Below are 18,533 nucleotides of genomic sequence, written 5' to 3'. Positions count from 1 at the left end.
ATAAAATTAAAATTAAAATAAAATAAAATAAAATAAAATATTGGCCGGGCATGGTGGCTCACGCCTGTAATCCCAGTACTTTGGGAGGCTGAGGTAGGGGCATCACTTGAGGTCAGGAATTTGAGATCAGCCTAGCCAACATGATGAAACCCCGTCTCTACTAAAAATACAAAAGTTAGCCGGGCATGGTGGCACATGCCTGTAGTCCCAGCTACTCGGGAGGCTGAGGCAGGAGAATCGCTTGAACCCAGGAGGTGGGGGTTGCAGTGAGCCGAGATCACGCCACTGTACTCCAGCCTGGGTGACAGAGTGAGACTTTGGCAAAAAAAAAATTTTAAATAAAATCTTATTTGTTAACTTGGCTGGGCCACAATGCCCAGGTACTTGGTTAAACATTATTCTGGCCCCATCCAATTGATTGAAGGCCTGAATAGAACAAAAGGCTGACATGCACCCACTCCCCAACCCACACCCGAAGAGGGACTTCTGCAGCAGGCTGCCTTTGGACTTTGTCTGCAGCATCAGTTCTTCAGGGTTCACTGGCAGACTGCCTTTGGACTTGAGCTGCAGTGCTTTCCTGAGGCCTCCCTGGTAAGATTTCGAACTTGCCAAGCCTTCACAATCACATCAGCCAATTCCTTAAGATAAATATTTTTATATGTATATATACACACATCCTTTTGGTTCTGTTTCTCTGGGAGCCCTGCTAATATAAGCAGTATTTCTCTTTCTCCAGGATTAGCCGTTGGAACAGATTATAAGTGCAGCTCTGACCTCACCAAAAGGAGACAGTAATACAGGGACAGGCGCTTTCCGGGTAGGAGCTGAGGCTTTAATACAGTGACTTAGTAAAGAGAGTCCTGTGAGAAACCCTCACAACGCCTTCAACTAGATAAGGGGTACTGGGAACTCACACTTCTAAGTATGCTCATGGCCGGTGTAGCTTTGGAGAAATATGGGTTTGCTACAATTCCAGAGCACATATGAAAAAAAGCTCATCATCACTGGTCATCAGAGAAATGCAAATCAAAACCACAATGAGGTACCATCTCACGCCAATTAGGACGGAGATCATTAAAAAGTCAGGAAACAACAGGTGCTGAAAAGGATGTGGAGAAATAGGAACGCTTTTACACTGTTGGTGGGAGTGTAAATTAGTTCAACCATTGTGAAAGACCATGTGGCGATTCCTCAAGGATCTAGAACCAGAAATACCATTTGACCCAGCAATCCCACTACTGGGTATATACCCAAAGGATTATAAATCATTCTACTATAAAGACACATGCGGCTGGGCGTTGTGGCTCACACCTGTAATCCCAGCACTTTGGGAGGCTGAGGCAGGCGGATCACGAGGTCAAGAGTTTGAGACCAGCCTGACTAACATAGTGAAACCCGGTCTCTACTAAAAATATGAAAAATTAGCTGGGAGTGGTGGCAGGCGCCTGTAGTCCCAGCTACTGGGGAGGCTGAGGCAGGAGAATGGCATGAACCCAGGAGGTGGAGCTTGCAGTGAGCCTAGATCATGCCACTGCACTCCAGCCTGGGCGACAGAGCGAGACTCCATCTCAAAAAATAAATAAAAATAAATAAATAAATAAAATAATGAAAATTAAAAAATGCTTCTTCCAGCCAGGCACGGTGGTTCTTGCCTGTAATTCCAACACTTTGGGAGGCCGAGGCAGGCGGATCACCTGAGGTCAGGAGTTTGAGACCAACCTGGCCAACATGCCAAAACCCCATCTCTACTAAAAATACAAAAATTAGCAGGGCATGGTGGCGGGTGCCTATAATCCCAGCTACTCAAGAGACTGAGGCAGGAGAATCGCTTGAATCCAGAACGCAGAGGTTGCTGTGAGCTGAGATCACACCACTACACTCCAGCCTGGGTGACAGAACAAGACTCTGTCTCACACACAAAGACTAAACCTCCTTCTTCCAGGGAGGTTTAGTCTCAGGCTGGTTCTCCAGGCCCAGAAGGGATCATCTCAAATTTCTGCTCTGTGTGGACAGAACTAATCAAATAGATTTTGGATAGGCACAGCAGACATTGCCACATTCAGCTTCTTGAAGCTCCTTCAGACAGTGGAAGCTGGCCCTTGAAGCTCCCCTAACAAATAACTTAGCAATTGTTGAGAGTCCTCATGGACATGGGATAATGCTTGCCAGTCAACAGGGGCTCACATTCTGAAATAAGTAACACCAACATGGTCATGCTTACTGAAAACTGTAAACTACTTTGAAATATACAGAGACATGTATTCTGAAACAAGAGTCAGGCTGATAAAAGAGGAAAAGAAAAAGGGGTCTGCTTGGTTCTTAAGAGACAGGGATGGGAGTTCCCTGTAAGCAGAGTTACACAAGAAATGGTATGGAGGCAGAAAAGAGGAAGCAGGGAGCAAGGCAAGGCCAAAGTCAACTGAAACAGGAAAACTAGCCAGAAAGCACATTGCTTGCTCTTTGAAAACATTTCCTTCAAGTTCTACCTTGCCCCAAAGCCTAACCCAGGCCAGGGTGGTGAGCACTTTTACCTCTGAGCCTCTGACACATGGACTGCATGGACTGCTCCTTGGCATATGGCCTGATTTTCTGAAATCATAAGCATTTCTGTGCAACCATCCTGTCACTCCAGTTAAATTTCAAGGCAGATTTTTTTTTTTTTTTTGGAATAGTATATCCTTAGTGTAAGAAATAGGAACCTTTTTTTTTTTTTTTTTTGAGACGGAGTCTTGCTCTGTCACCCAGGCTGGAGTGCAATGGCGCAATCTTGGCTCACTGCAACCTCTGCCTTCTGGATTCAAGCCATTCTCCTGCCTCAGCCTCCCGAGTAGCTGGGATTACAGGTGCCTGCTACCACACCCAGCTAATTTTTTTTTGTATTTTTAGTAGAGACGGGGTTTTGTCATGTTGGCCAGTCTGGTCTCGAACTCCTGACCTCAGGTGATCCACCCACCTCGGCCTCCCAAAGTACTGGGATTACAGGTGTGAGCCACTGCGCCCAGCCTCAGACTGGGTTTTTTAAGCACAGAAGGAATTAATACTGGGAAGTTGGTGCTCATGAAATAGTTGGAAGTACTGAAGGAACAAGCATATAGGCTGGAGCCTTCTGGAATGTCTACCTGAATGCCACAGAACAGACCCTCATTTCCCTCCCTCCAGGAGCCACAACTTTGGCCCAGATTAGTGGGCTGGAGGGTCAGGAGGCTGTCACTGGAGCTATTGAGCTCATGAACACACTGAAGTTGCTGCACTCCAGAAATGTGGAAGTTGGAATGAAGAGCCACCACTGCTGCCACCAACATGAAGCTTGACCAAGCAAGCCAAGAAAAGATGGCCAACAGCCTCTGCCTTCCTTCTGCCTTCTGCAACGCAATTGGTGAGCTGCACATCCACAACTTCAAGTGAGTCTGGGAAATGCAGTTAAGCTTTCTAGCCTCTCTAAGCTTTCAACTGTTACAGAAAGGAGGAGACTGGAATAAATGCTGAGTGCCAATTTCCAACACAAGTAGTAATTATAATGGGGTGAGTGTTATCTCGCATTGGTTCAGGGGTAATCTTGTGTTGGCTCTGTTCATCTCCACCAAGATCAAGGGCAGGGCTTATTCTCCCTTCCTTAAACCATCAGGTCACTAGGGGTGCAGGGCCTTACCTACCTTCTCAAGAGTTAATGAGCATTCCAGGATGTTGTAAGGAAGGACTGTTCATATGGAAGAGGGAGGACACAAACCCAACATTTTGCTCTGACTGTTAGCCAATAGACAATGTCCTGGCTGTTGCTTGCTGTCAGGCATAAGTCCTCACTAGACACCTACCAGAAGGCAACTAACACAATGGTCTGGCATAGGCAAAGGGGCTTACTCAAACGTAGGCTGGCACTCAGTTCCAGCCCTCTCCTCCTGTCCCCACCACCTCTCTGTCTTATCACTTCCCTTATATCTCCCCTCATCCTTCAGCCTAGAGAATATTTTTCTAACCTAGGTAAGCAGCTTTGCTGTTATTCCTGATGTTTTCTCCTAAATCTTTTACCAATTTTTTCTCTCCAGTTCACTAAGGATCTAGACCAGTGGTTTTCAAACTGCAGCCTACATCTGAGTCACCTGGAGGGCTTGTTAAAACACAGAACGTGGAGCCCAACCCCCAGAGGTGCTGATTCAGTAGGTCTGGCGTAGGGCCCAAGAATTTGCCTTTCTGAAAAGTATCCAGGTGATGCTGATGTGGTCTGGAGACCATACTTTGAGAACCACTGGCCCAGGCTTTTGAAACTGAAAAACAGTGCTTTCTGCTTGTAAGACCCATCTCTTAGATAGGAGCAAAGAAAGGTTTGTCTCTTCAAATGGGGAGATGGAATAGAAGGAAAAAAATCTAGAAGAAAAAATCAAAATCAATGTTTTAAAAATAGTATTCTAGCATTCAGGAGTGATAATATAACCTCTTTCTTATGCCTTTAATATCTGGAAGAGAGAAGCTTGAGTATTTGAAAAATCTTGCTCCTGGATGGTGCAAAATAATGTCTCATTTTCCCCTTGAGTCTTTTGTCTTTGCCAAATCTATCTTAGAGAACAAAAAGGAGCAAGTCCTTCTCCCTGCTTTTCCTCTGTCTCCTCTTCTCTTTCCTTATGATGCTTCGGTCTCTTCTCTTACCCCTTGGCTCACCCCTCTGTCTTGATTTTTCTCACTCTGTGTTCCTAGCTGTCAGTCACTTGGAGCTATCCAGTGTTCTCCCAAGTAGAGTGGCTTAAGCTACTACTTTCAGACTGTGCTGAGTGATATACATACAATGCCTCGCTGACAATCCTGCGGGATGGTATTTTGCTTCTCATTTCACAGATGAGGAAACAGATGCTCAGAGAGATCACACTGCTAGGAATTGGTGAATCCAGAATTTGAGTCCAGTTTGTTTAGCTCCCAGTCCCAGGTCCTTCCCACATGTTCATGATCTTGTGTTCTTTCGCATCGCCAGCCCACAGGACAAAAACCTTGTCATGCTCAGGGTCAGGCTGTGGCCCCAGCTGTGGGCTGAGGGGAGTGGGTGGACGTGGGGCAGGGAGCTGAAAGAACACCTGAGAGACAGCATTTAAGTGAGACATGGCTTTATTCAGCAGCCCCTTTACAGGATCAGTGTTACATTTATACACTACATAGACAATAGTGGCTGAGAGCCAGGTGGTGAGCTTCTCTGTGTTATGTCTACATGGCTATGATTATATAAGACACGGGACTGTGCGCTTGCGCCCCAATCTCACTGAGTCATTTAGGCTGTTTACCTCGACCTATGCCTGCTGCTTTATGCCTGCTCGGCTGCAGCACAGCCACGTTCCTTACAGACCTTCAGACAGAGATTTGCAATGAGTGCACTGAAAGGGACTCCATTTCAGATGCCAATCTCTGGGCCAAATCTTTGTGGGATACTTCATTCACAGTAGGAACTGCAGGACCACTGCTTCCACTGGAGCATTAGTGTGTGAGTGTGTGTGTGTGTGTGTGTGTGTGTTTTCATATCTGGGACATTCTTTTTGAAAATGAACATGGTGGGAAATTACGGTCTCACCCCTCAAAATCTGACCAAATTCTCAGCAAACCCCAGATTGATAGGTTGTAGGAAAGAAGCATGTTATTTTTGGCAGAAATACTCTTAGTCTGGCAGTAAATTTCTTAAAACATAAAAATGCCTTTTAACTTCCTGTTTTTGTCCTCCTTTTGTTGATTTTTGAGCATTTCTTCCCAAGCAAGGAATTGTGTAACAAGATTTGAAAATTACCAAACTTTATTCTGTTAGTTTTCTTTGTTTCCTTTTCTATGTTTCTGTATACCTTATCTGCTTTAAACTTTAAACTCAAGGATTAAAGTGACTCTAAAGCACTTCGGAATGATCCAGGAACCACGTGGGGCTGGATAACAGTTTCCTAGAGCAAAGTGACAAGCCCTGAAAAGCTTACTGTAGGCCACTGAGTTCATACATGACCTCCTGTCAGTGGTTAGATAAGCTGTGAACCTAGGAACATGGATGCCAGTGATAACTGATCCTCACTCTTCTTCCTAGACAAAGTTTCAGACCCTGTGTCTTTCTGGGCATCTTCAAAAACTTCCATTCCCCATTTGCCATTAAGTCAGACTCATGCAGTAGTTAGGAGCTGTAGACCCTAGAGGTAAACAGCTTCCTCCAGATCCTGGTTCTGCCTCTTCCTAGCTGTGTGATCTTGGGCAAATTACTTAACCTCTCTAGGGCTCAATTTCCTTACCTGTAAAATGGAAATAAAGCACATTCTTCCAGGCCGGGCATGGTGGCTCATGCCTGTAATCCCAGCACTTTGGGAGGCCAAGGAGGGCGGATCATGAGGTCAGGAGTTTGAGACCAGCCTGGCCAACATGGTGAAACCCCATCTCTGAAAAAACAAAAAAAAGCAAAAATTAGCTGGGTACAATAGTGCACACCTGTAATCCCAGCTACTCAGGAGGCTGAGGCAGGAGAATTGCTTGAACCCGGGAGGCGGAGGTTGCAGTGAGCTGAGATCACCTTAAATCAGGAGTTCAAGACCAGCCTGGCCAACATCTCTACTAAAAACACATAAAAAAATTAGCCAGGCATGGTGTTGTGCACCTGTAATGCCAGCTAGTTAGGGGGCTGAGACAGGAGAATTGCTTGAATCCAGGAGGCGGAGGTTGCAGTGAGCCGAGGTCACGCCGCTGCACTCCAGCCTGGGTGTCAGAGCGAGACTCCGTTTCAAAAAAAAAGAAAAAAAAAAAAAACAGCAAAAAAACTAAACTAAAGTTGCTATTCTTGTCATGAATTTGCTTTTGTCTTGTGGTGTCAATTAGATCACAATTATGTGAATATATCTGTGAACATCTTCCTGGCTTCTAGACTGGTAAATGAACTCAGAAAGTCCTGGTCCTTACCAAAGATGGGTGGTAGTAGCAATTCCTCCAACAATTTGCCCCTTATCAGCAACATGTGTCATCCTTTTAGTTAGGCCTCCTTTGCTGCTCCATGTCACAGATTAAAACACAGAGGCAAAAGTCAAAGGTTAAAATACCTAGCTTGTCTTCAAAAGGCCTGCTGTGAAATGTGGGCTTCCATGGTTCCAATCTACTCAAGGTGGCTTGGAAGCCATGAAACCTCAATCTTGGCTCTGCCATTAACTAGCTGTGTGACACAGGACAAGTCACTTCACTTCTCTGAACTTTAGGTCTCAATAGTAAAATAAAAGGCTTGAGCCAGAACCCTGTGACGTGGGGCTCCCTAGATCTCGAGGTAACCTGTAGACATCTCAGTGAGCTGACAGAGGTCTGCACTGAGGTATAAACTTTGATATTGTCAGCCATTTCTACTGACAGTGAAGCCAGATGAAGTAGTAGAAGCATAAATAGGAGAGGCAGAGACGACCAGTTTTCTTTTTTTTTCTTTTTTCTTGAGACGGAGTCTCACTCTTGTCGCCCAGGCTGGAGTATAATGGTGCAATCTCAGCTCACTGCAACCTCTGCCTTCTGGGTTCAAGCAATTCTTCTGCCTCACCCTCCCAAGTAACTGGGAGTACAGGCTCCTGCCACCATGCCCAGCTAATTATTTTTTATTTTTAGTAGAGATGGGGTTTCACCACTTTGGCCAGGCTGGTCTCGAACTTCCGATCTCCGGTGATCTGCCCACCTCAGCCAGCCCCTGAAAGTGCTGGGATTACAGGCATGAACCACCATGCCCCTGCCAGAGAAGACCAGTTTTCTAATGAATGGTGTCCAAAGGCTGGGCCCAGACCCAAGGCCTGTAGGGAGGCAACATAGCTGAAATCTGCACAGTCCCTTTGACAAACATACCATGTGTGGGACAGATGAAGGGGCAAAGGAACCTTGAGAACCCTTGGCCAGTGGTTAAGAGTATTTACCTGGCATCAGCAAGATCTAGTCTAGGTTCAGCTTAAAGCTGTGCTATTTACTCTTTGCGTGATCTTGAGCAAGTCAACCTCTCCCAGCCTCAGTTTCTACAAGTGTTGTGGTCATAATTAAATGAATTTAAGTAGTGATATACTTAAGACAGTTCCTGAGACAGACTGAGCTCTTAACTGCCATTAATTACTGCTATCAACGTGAATATTCGAGCAGCACCAGCTAATGGGAAGGAGGAGGATCCAGGATTGTGTGGGTGGGTGAGAGCAAGCGGGGAACTAACCTGGCTGGCTAGACTGGCTCTGGGAAAGGTAACCAGGTGGGCTGAGTAGATAAGGCAAGCTAGGATCTGGTTCAGTTGATTATCAGTATCTTCAGGGGGCAAAGTAAGCAGCTGGAATGACTGTGAGAGAGTCAGGATAGTAGACCAAAGTCAGGAAGGAGTCATGGCTCTTGAGCAATTGACTTAATCCAAGCAGAGCCCCAGCCAGTAGGGACTGAGGAAGGCTGGAGAGGAAAGTATATTGGCAAAGAGGAAGACAGGGTGATTGAATCTCAGCTGATGGGCTGGGTCCAGTCCTAATAAGGGAAACTGAGGCACAAGGGCATCCTGATGAACTAAGTCACTGCAAAGTGGACTGTCAAATAGAGGAAGGAAGGGGAGAAAAGGCTGTGATGAAGTAGACTTCGAACTCTCAGAGCTCTGTTGTAGCCCGGGAGATAATTACCAGCCTGCTAGGGCTGGCAGGACCGGTGGGGCTGAGCCTTCCAAAGTTCTTTCTAGAGCAGTCATGGTCACCAGTGACTCCAGCCGGGTTATTCCTCTCTTGCACCCACCCATCCAATCAGAGTGCAAACTGCCCTGTGCCAGACCAAAGCTCCTAGCAATGTGATACTCTGGTGCCCAGGGAAGTGAGAATGGTCAGTGCAGGAGTAAGGAGTAAGCAGTATGGTGACCACTCCTTAACAGTGGCAAGAGCCTGTACTTGGAAGAAAAGGACTTTTCTTATCTGCCTAGGACAAACCTGTAATTTGTTATTAGAAGAGAGCTCCCGGGTTTGCCCCAGCTGTCTGCTCAGTTTTTTGGTTTTTGTTTTTTTTTGGAGACGGAGTTTCGCTCCGGTTGCCCAGGTTGGAGTGCAATATGGTGAGATCTTGGCTCATCGCAACCTCTGCCTCCCGGGTTCAAGCAATTCTTCTGCCTCAGCCTCCTGAGTAGCTGAGATTGCAGGTGCCCAGCTAATTTTTTGTATTTTTAGTAGAGATGGGGTTTCACCATATTGGCCAGGATGGTCTCGATCTCCTGACCTCATGATCCACCCGCCTCGGCCTCCCAGAATGCTGCGATTACAGGTGTGAGCCACCGTGCCTGGCCTGACTGTCTACTCAGTTTTATAACAACTGCTGAAGCAAAATGAAATGGCAAGGTTGGAGTGTAAGAGTAAATAAAATGACTTGGCTTGCACATTTCGTGGAGTTTCCCCAAATAGTTTACCAAATATGAAATGTTTCGGGCTCAAATGGGATTTTTTTGTTTGTTTCTTTCTTTTAATTTAGAAGCAACCCTGAATATTTGACCCCTGGTATAAATTGTGTTACCAGAAGCCTGGAAGTTTGTATTTCAAATTTCCTGTCATTTTTTTCTTTTTTTATGCATTTGTTTGTAGTCATTCACTAATCGTTTAAGGAAAAAAAATCACTATCTGAGATGGATAGCAGTTTTTCTAAATTTCATAGGAATTTTTTTACCTGTTCATAAGATTTTGATTTACTTTAACATCTCTTTAGGGCATAGTTCATAATATCTACTGCTCCCTTATAAATCACTACATGATTTTGGCTTCAACTTTGTTTGAATTTATTGAGCTTTTCTGTTTATGTTGCCTGGGAGCCAACTGCCTACATAAAGCACTCCTCCACTTCAGTTTTGTGCTATAGGATTTCATCTACCCAAGTCTGAAACAAGTTCCCAGAGGAATTAACTCTATCTCCTTACTAACAAGATCTTTTTTTGTTTGTTTGTTTTTGAGATGGGAATCTCGCTATGTCACCAGGCTGGAGTGCAGTGGCGATCTCGGCTCAGTGCAACCTCCACCTCCTGGGTTCAAGTGATTCTCCTGTCTCAGCCTCCCGAGTAGCTGGGACTGCAGGCACGCGCCACCATTCCCGGCTAATTATTTTTTATTTTTATTTTTATTTATTTTATTTTTTTTTTAGACGGAGTCTCGCTCTGTTGCCCAGGCTGGAGTGCAGTGGCCGGATCTCAGCTCACTGCAAGCTCCGCCTCCTGGGTTTACGCCATTCTCCTGCCTCAGCCTCCCGAGTAGCTGGGACTACAGGCGCCCGCCACCTCGCCTGGCTAGTTTTTTGTATTTTTTAGTAGAGACGGGGTTTCACTGTGTCAGCCAGGATGGTCTCGATCTCCTGTCCTCGTGATCCGCCCGCCTCGGCCTCCCAAAGTGCTGGGATTACAGGCTTGAGCCACCGCGCCCGGCTATTTTTTATTTGTAGTAGAGATGCGGTTTCACCATTTTGGCCAGGCTGGTCTCAAACTCCAGACTTCCAGTAATCTGCCCACCTCAGCCTCCCAAAGTGCTGGGATTACAGGCATGAGCCACCATGCACGGCAAGCAATGGCCATTTCTTTTCATTTTTTTCTAATGGAAAGTTTCAAAGAAATCTCTGGAGCCGGGAATGGTTTTGCGTGCCTGTAGTCCCAGCTACTCAAGAGGCTGAGGTGGGAGGATCACTTGAGCTCAGGAGTTTGAGGTTGCAGTGATTGTACCACTGTACTCCAGCCTGGTCACAGAGCAAGACCCTGTCTTAAAAAAAAAAAAAAAAAAAAAAAAAAAGTTTCTGGAGGAAGCTGACTTTCATCTTTATAGATTAAAACCTTTCAGTGCAGGTTCTAGGCTTTGGGTTTTTGAGTTTTTGGTTTTTTTTTAGTTCATGGTCATCATCCAATAATTAAAAAAAAAAAAACCTGTCATGCTTCTTACAGTATATGTATTATTTTCTTTTTTTTCTTTTCTTTTCTTTTTTTTTTTTGAGACGGAGTCTCGCTCTGTCGCTCAGGCTGGAATGCAATGGCACGATCTCGGCTCACTGCAACCTCTGCCTCATGGGTTCAAATGATTCTCCTGCCTCAGTCTCCTGAGTAGCTGGATTACAAGCAAGCGCTACTACCCCCGGCTAATTTTTGTATTTTTAGTAGAGACAGGGTTTTACCATGTTGGTCAGGCTGGTCTTGAACTCATGACCTTGTGATCCACCCGCCTTGGCCTCTCAAAGTGCTGGGATTACAGGTATGAACCACCGTGCCTGGCCATCTGTATTATCTTCTAACTCTCTCCTGGCACAAAAATTTCAATTCAGGCACAAAATTTGAGAAGATGGTTTAGGGACAAGGGGATAAAGATTATTCCTTTGTGGATTTCATCAAAACATGTTTTAAAAGTATTGTGCTGTTGGGCTATTTGTTTTTGAGGTGGAGTCATTCTGTTGCCCAGGCTGGAGTGCAGTGGCATGACCTCGGGTCACTGCAACCTCCACCACCCAGGTTCAAGCGATTCTCCTGCCTCAGCCTCCCAAGTAGCTAAGACTACAGGCACATACCACCACATCTGGCTAATTTTTGTATTTTTAGTAGAGACAGGGTTTCACTATGTTGGTCAGGCTAGTCTCGAACTCCTGACCTCAGGTGATCCGCCCTCCTTGGCCTCCCAAAGTGTTGGGATTACAGGCGTAAGCCACTGTGCCTGGCCAGGCTGTTATTTTTGGAAGCATGATAGTTATATAGACCTAAAGTTTTATGTAAATAAGTAGAATATGTATTTTAGCAGTTAATAGATTTAATTTCATTACCTATTAATGAAATACAGAATGTTCTCAATAGTTATTTTGGCTTCAAATTGGCTTTCTGCCTTCATGATTTCTATTATATTTAACTAGAAAAGACTACATTACAGCTCTAATTTATTGGTTTCAAATCTGAGGTTTTATAAAGGTCTATTTTATGGACAAATAATGTCCACCAAAATAAACTACTTAAAGTCTGGTAAACTTTTTTTTTTTGAGATAGGATTTCATTTTGTCACACAGGCTGGAGTACAAGTGCCGCCATCACTGTTCACTGCAGCCTTGACCTCCTGAGCTCAAGTGATCCTCCCACCTCAACGTTCCAGGTAGCTAGGACTGCGGGTATGCCACCATGCCCTGCTAATTTTTGTATTTTTTGTAGAGACCCAGGTCTCACTATGTTGCTCAGGCTGGTCTTGAACTTCTGGGCTCAAGTGATCCTCCTACTTAGGCCTCCCAAAGTGCTGGGATTACAGGCCTGAGCCACTGTGCCTGACCTAAACATCTTGATCTCAGCATTTTTATTAGTCTGCCTTTAGACTTTGTCATTATAAAGAGATTCCCTTTTGATTTTTTTCAGAAACAGCTTAGTTAGGAAGTAAATATTGGTAGATTCATTCTTGGTTACCAAATTCTATTTGCAGATGATTGAAAAGTAAGAATTTTTATTTTTTTTTTTTTGAGATGAAATCTCACTCTGTCACCAGGCTGGAGTGCAGTGGTGCGATCTTGTCTCACTGCAACCTCTGCCTCCCAGGTTCAAGCCATTCTGCTGCTTCAGCCTGCTGAGTAGCTGGGATTATGGGTGTGTACCACCATGCCCAGCTAATTTTTCTATTTTTAGTAGAAATGGGGTTTGCCATGTTGTCCAGGCTGGTCTTGAACTCCTGAGCTTGAAGCGATCCACCCACTCTGGCCTCCCAAAGTACTAGCACTACAGGCGCAAGCCACCATGCCTGGGCTAGAAATTTTTTTTTTTCTAATTGAAGAGTAGATGTAAATTGTTTGCCTAGACTGTTTAAAAACATGTTTAAAACAGTACTTCCAGACCAATGATGAGAATGTGTCCTGAAACAGGGATTATTACTGATTTAATTCTGTGCTCCTGAAGTTTATTTTAAAAATAGCATATTATCAAGGAGATAATCCTAGATTGTGTGGGTACAGTGTGTGCATTTCTATATGTATATAGCAGTCATAAAGTAATATTCTGGGCACCACAAATCTAAAAAACTTCCAAGTCATGGAATCATAGTAGAGATGTCAAAGGGAGGGAAAGGGAGAGAAAAGGGTGAACTGAAAAAACCTGATAGTATTATTTCTTCCTGCTCAGGGTTGATAATACAGTAAAAAGAGATTTTTATTACATACAACTAGAAAGGACCAATTAGAGTGTGGAAAAAGTGTTCCTTTGCATAGTCAAATGATAGGCAGGCGAATATAATTTCACCAGAAATTACTATAGCAAGTTCCAATAAAGGACTGCAGAACAATAAGGCCTTGTTAATCCCATACTGGTCTATTCAAACAGTGTGTAATTCAAAGCAATTGCTGCTCCCTGGGCAGGAATTTACAATTGCTACATTTGAAGGGAGGATAATGTGTCATTCCAAGGGGAAATCAGGTTCTGGAAAGGGCCTCCTGGCTGCAGAACTCTATGTGTCCCCAAACAGCATCACAGCAGGCCAAGTTAAACAGAATAACTGAGAACCACCCTGTGAAGTAAGTCTGCTTTGAATTGACCTGTATTTGCTTTGCTCTCTCCTGCCTTTTTGGTGAATGACAAAATGTCCCCAAAGCAAGGAGCAAGAGGGGAAGGCAGAGAAACTCAGACCTGAATAAGCTATTGCTTAGAAAGTGACTGCCCCCACCAGTGCACAGTGGCTCATGCCTGTAATCCCAGCACTTTGGGAGGCCAATGCAGGCAGATCACTTGAGCTCAGGAGGTAGAGACCAGCCTAGGCAACATGGTGAAACCCTATTACTACAAAAAATGCAAATATCAGCTGGGCATGCTGGCGCATGCCTGTAGTCCCAGCTACTTGAGGGGTGCTGAGACAGGAGAATTGTTTGAGTCCAGGAGGTTGAGCCTGCAGTAAGCCATGTTCACACCACTGCACTCCAGCCTGAGTGAAAAAGTGAGACCCTGTCTCCAAAAAAAAAAAAAAAAAAAAGAAAAAGAAAAAAGAGACTCCTCCCACTCTACTCGGCAAGGGCATACAACTTCATTCAAGAGAACTGCAGCCTATGTGTACGGACTGTATGTATATTTAATTGATAATGGTGATGAATACAGAGCACCATCCCTGGGCATAGAAACACTGGACAAGAGTCAAACATGAGTCAACTGCAAGAGGAGGCTTGAATCATAATACATTTTGAACAATTATGGTCAATAATCCTTCAGAGAACAACCCTTCAGTTTTATGTTGTCATTTTTGTGCAATTAAATGTGAACAGCTTAAAATTCCATACTTTTAAAAAACTCGGCTTTGAATTCCAATGACTGACTAATCCATGCTCCCAGGGACACCAAGCTATGTCAGTCCTCCAACAACATATTGTGAGGCCATGCTGAGCTGCTAATTCCTGTGGACTAGCTGATTAGGTAAAAAATTAAATTAAAAAGGAAAAGGCTGGGCATGGTGGCTCATGCCTATAATCCTAGCAGTTTGGGAGGCTTAGGCAGGGGGATCGCTTGGGCCCAGGAGTTTGAGACCAGCCTGAGCAACAAAGTGAGCCCCTGTCTATACAAAAAACAAAAAATTTAAAAAAAATTAGCATGGTGGCACACACCTGTGATCTGAGCTACATGGGAGGCTGAGGCAGGAGTATTGCCTGAGCCCAGGAATTGAGGCTGCAGTGAGCTGTGTTTGTGCCACTGCACTCCAGCCTGGACAACAGAACAAGACCCCATCGAAAGAAAAAGGAGAGGGGAGGAGGGGAAGGGAGGGGAGGGGAGGGGAGGGGAGGGGAGGGAGAAAAGAAGCTAGAGGTGGCGGTGGCGGTGGCTCAAGCCTGTAATCCCAGCACTCTGGGAGGCGAGAGGCAGAGATCTGAGGTCAGGAGATCAAGACCATCCTGAAATATCACGGTGAAACCCAAATCTCTACTAAAAAAATACAAAAACTAGCCAGGCGAGGTGGCGAGCCTGTAGTCCCAGCTACTCCGGGAGGCTGAGGCAGGAGAATGCGTAAACCCGGGCCGGGCTGCAGTGAGAGCTGAGATCCGGCCACTGCCTCCAACCCGAGGCTGACAAATGAGACTCCATCTCAAAAAAAAAAAACTCTAGAGGTAAACTCATTATGCAGAACCCACTGGTGTGCTATTTTTGACCTGAGAACTGCCTATTAGGTGCTCAGGAAATAAATAAGAATCTTAGATGCGACATCCCAGCAGATGAGGATTCAAAAGATCTGTCTGGAATTCTGGGCTGCCATAACACGTAGTAACATGCACATAGCATTAAAAGGCTGTGTGGCAGAGGCATTTATTGCTGATCAAACATCCATAGGCTTCCCCATCTATCCCAGTTCATCTGTAGTTTGTTCTGTCCAACTACTGAGACAGAGGTGATATGTGTACCTTCCAGGCTGAAGTATAGGACACATGTGAATTCTCTATGCATTCTCTCCCTCTGCGGCCAAGATGGTGATGGCCCAAGGCTCCAGTGATACAGCTGCAAATGCCAGAGCCTCTATCAACCAGGGTTCTTAAGCAGAATTCCCATCTCCACTTCCCACTCCACCACCAACCTGTATGTGTCATGTAATGAAAACATGAAATAAACTTCTACTGTGTTAAGCCAAGACTCCAGAGCTAATTTGTTACTGCAGCACTGTCTATGCTAGTACAGCTGCTTTTCTAGATCTTTTTGTAGAAAGGGAAACTCCATCTGGAGAAAGGATGATGACCAAGTCACACAGCCCTTACGTGAGCCACCAGGTCACCTTTGCATCATGTGTCCCAAATGTGTTTCCACTCCCTCAGTTGTTGCTGTTCTTTCAGGGAGTGGTGATGTGGGGAAAAGCCCTGGCTGGTTGGGGGTTGGTATCTGACAGTCCCTTTCTGATGATTTCTCTTTATTCACCAACCTCCTCTTGGGATTTCAGGCTTGCTAAACATATGGTACAAATCAGTAAAATTATTCATTGTGGTTTTCATTTGAGTGAGCCAGTTTCCGCTCCTAAGAAGTGTCTTAACAAAACAGGAAGTTTTTCTTGGATCTAGAAATGGAAGTTTGCCTTCTGACATTAGCTGTTACCAACTTCTACAAATCTCTGTTTTCCTACTTCCCTGTCAGAGGGTGGGGCACATAGAGGAGAAAATCTGGATTCGTGTAGTAGAGTTAGGGCTGACTGAGTTGGGGAGTGGGTGGAGTGTAAAATGGCAGCTTGACCAGGCTGGGCCATAGTCACTCATGTGACCTCTTTATCTCTCACCTTTTCCCCAATTTTGACCTTGGGAAAGAGGTATCAAGGAGAGTGTGAAGGACCGAGGAACGCTATGGATACTTAGTGGCCACTCCTCGACAGTAACCCTTCACCTATGTATCCCAGCTGATTTTTTTCAAAACATGTTGCTACACCTCACTCATTAGGTTCCATTCCATGGGGACAGGGAGCATGTGTGTCTTGTTCTCAATACCTGACACATAGTGGGCATCCAAGAGTACTTAAAGGAATACAGGCGGGAATAATTGATTTTCACAACTACCTTGGGGATCAGAAAAATCAAATGTAACTAATTTCCATTTTACAGATGGAGAAATGGAAACATTAAGATTTTAAGTTTGGGAGGCCGAGGCGGGCAGATCACAAAGTCAGGAGATCAAGACCATCCTGGCCAACATGGTGAAACCCTGTCTCTACTAAAAATAGAAAAAAATTAGCTGGGAGTGGCAGTGCGCATCTGTAGTCCCAGCTACTGAGGAGGCTGAGGCAGAATTGATTGAACCCGGGAGGTGGAGGTTGCAGTGAGCCGAGATCCAGCCACTGAACTCCAGCTTGGCGACAGAGCGAGACTCCGTCTCAAAAAAAAAAAAAAAAAAAAGAAGATTTTGGGCGGGGTCAGGTGCAGTGGCTCACGCCTGTAATCCCAACAATTTGGGAGACTGAGGTGGGTGGATCACTTAAGGTCAGGAGTTCGAGACCAGCCTGGCCAACATGGTGAAACCTTGTCTCTACTAAAAATATAAAAAAATTAGCCGGGAGTGGTGGCAGGTGCCTGTAATCCCAGCAACTTGGGAGGCTGAGGCAGAATTGCTTGAACCCAGGAGGCAGAGGTTGCAGTGAACTGAGATCGCGCCACTGCACTCCAGCCTAGGTCAGAGCAAGACTGTCTTTAAGAAAAAAAAAAAAGATTTTAGGTTACTGATTCAGGGTGACACAGGGTCAGTTGGTCAGTGAAGAGGTAAAAGTGAAATCCAATTCTCCCAATTTCTATTTTCTTTCAGTTGTATGACAGGTTAGGTGTAAAATCCTCTCCCCACCTGACATACACAATAGTACTGGCCATTTATCATCATCACCATCATGATGGTGGTGACTGACATTATATAATGTCAATCAGCACCATGAGATTGTGTGTTACACATGTCTACATTAGTTTTAGGAAAGTCTATCAGGAAAGACATCGAAATCCTACCATTATTATCACTGGGTATAGAGTCTCATGATGTTAATTCTTAAGTTCTTATCGATTTGTATTTTCTGTTTTTCCCCCAAGAATAAACATGTACTACTTGTGCTATCCAAAAATAATAGAGGGTGCAAAACAGCCTCTAGTTTTTTGTTTTTTGTGTTTTTTTTTCCTTTTTTTGAGACAGGGTCTTGCTCTGTCACCCAGGCTGGAGTGCAGGGGCACAATCTCGGCTCACTGCAACCTCCACCTCCCAGGTTCAAGCAATTCTCCTGAGTAGCTGGGATTACAGGTGCCCACCACCGTGTCCAGCTAATTTTTGTATTTTTAGTAAAGGCGGGCATAAGCCACCGTGCCTGGACAAGCCTCTAGTTTTCAACATGTTCTTTACATAGGGAATTAAACAGGCTTTTAGCCCAGCAATTTGAATATTAATCAGGTATGTTTGGAGGGGTAAGCCACAGGAAGGGAATCCTGGCAGAAATTGCTTATCTTCCAATCTGTACTTTTCTTCTTATATAATGGAATTTTTAGCTGGATACACAGTCACCCAGTTTCCCAGCCTCCCTTGCAGCCAGATATGGTCATAGATGGGAGTATAAGTGGTGTATACAACATCCAGATTTTTTTTGGAGACAGGGTCTCACTTTGTCACCCAGGCTGGAGTACGGTGACAAGAACATGGCTCACTGCAGCCTCAGTCTCCTGGGCTCGAGCAATTCTACTGCCTTAGCCCCCCATGTAGCTGGGACTACAGGCACATACCACCATACCTGGGTTATTTTTGTAGAGACAAGGTTTTACCCTGTTGCCCAGGCTGGTCTCAAACTACTGAACTCAAGTGATCTGCCCACCTCAGCCTCCCAAAGTGCTGGGATTATAGGCATGAACAACCGTGCCTGGCCCAGATTGTTAACCTTAAAAAGGAGGAGAGTGTCTTCATCTTCTCCCTTTCTGCTGGAACACAGATGTGAGGGTGGGAGCTGAAGCAGCTATCTTAAGCAGTGAAATGGAAGCCATGTATCGAGGGTGGCAGCACCAAGAGAAGGAAACCAGGTCCCTGACATTACTGAACTGCTACTCAATTTTGACATCAGTTTGTTACAGTTGTTGAACTCCTATCCTAAGTAATACCAGATCTAAACATTTAGCAGAAC

Source organism: Papio anubis, chromosome 4, assembly GCF_008728515.1.
Source record: "Papio anubis isolate 15944 chromosome 4, Panubis1.0, whole genome shotgun sequence".
Taxonomy (NCBI): Eukaryota; Metazoa; Chordata; class Mammalia; order Primates; family Cercopithecidae; genus Papio; species Papio anubis.
Note: the sequence above shows the minus strand (reverse complement) of the source record.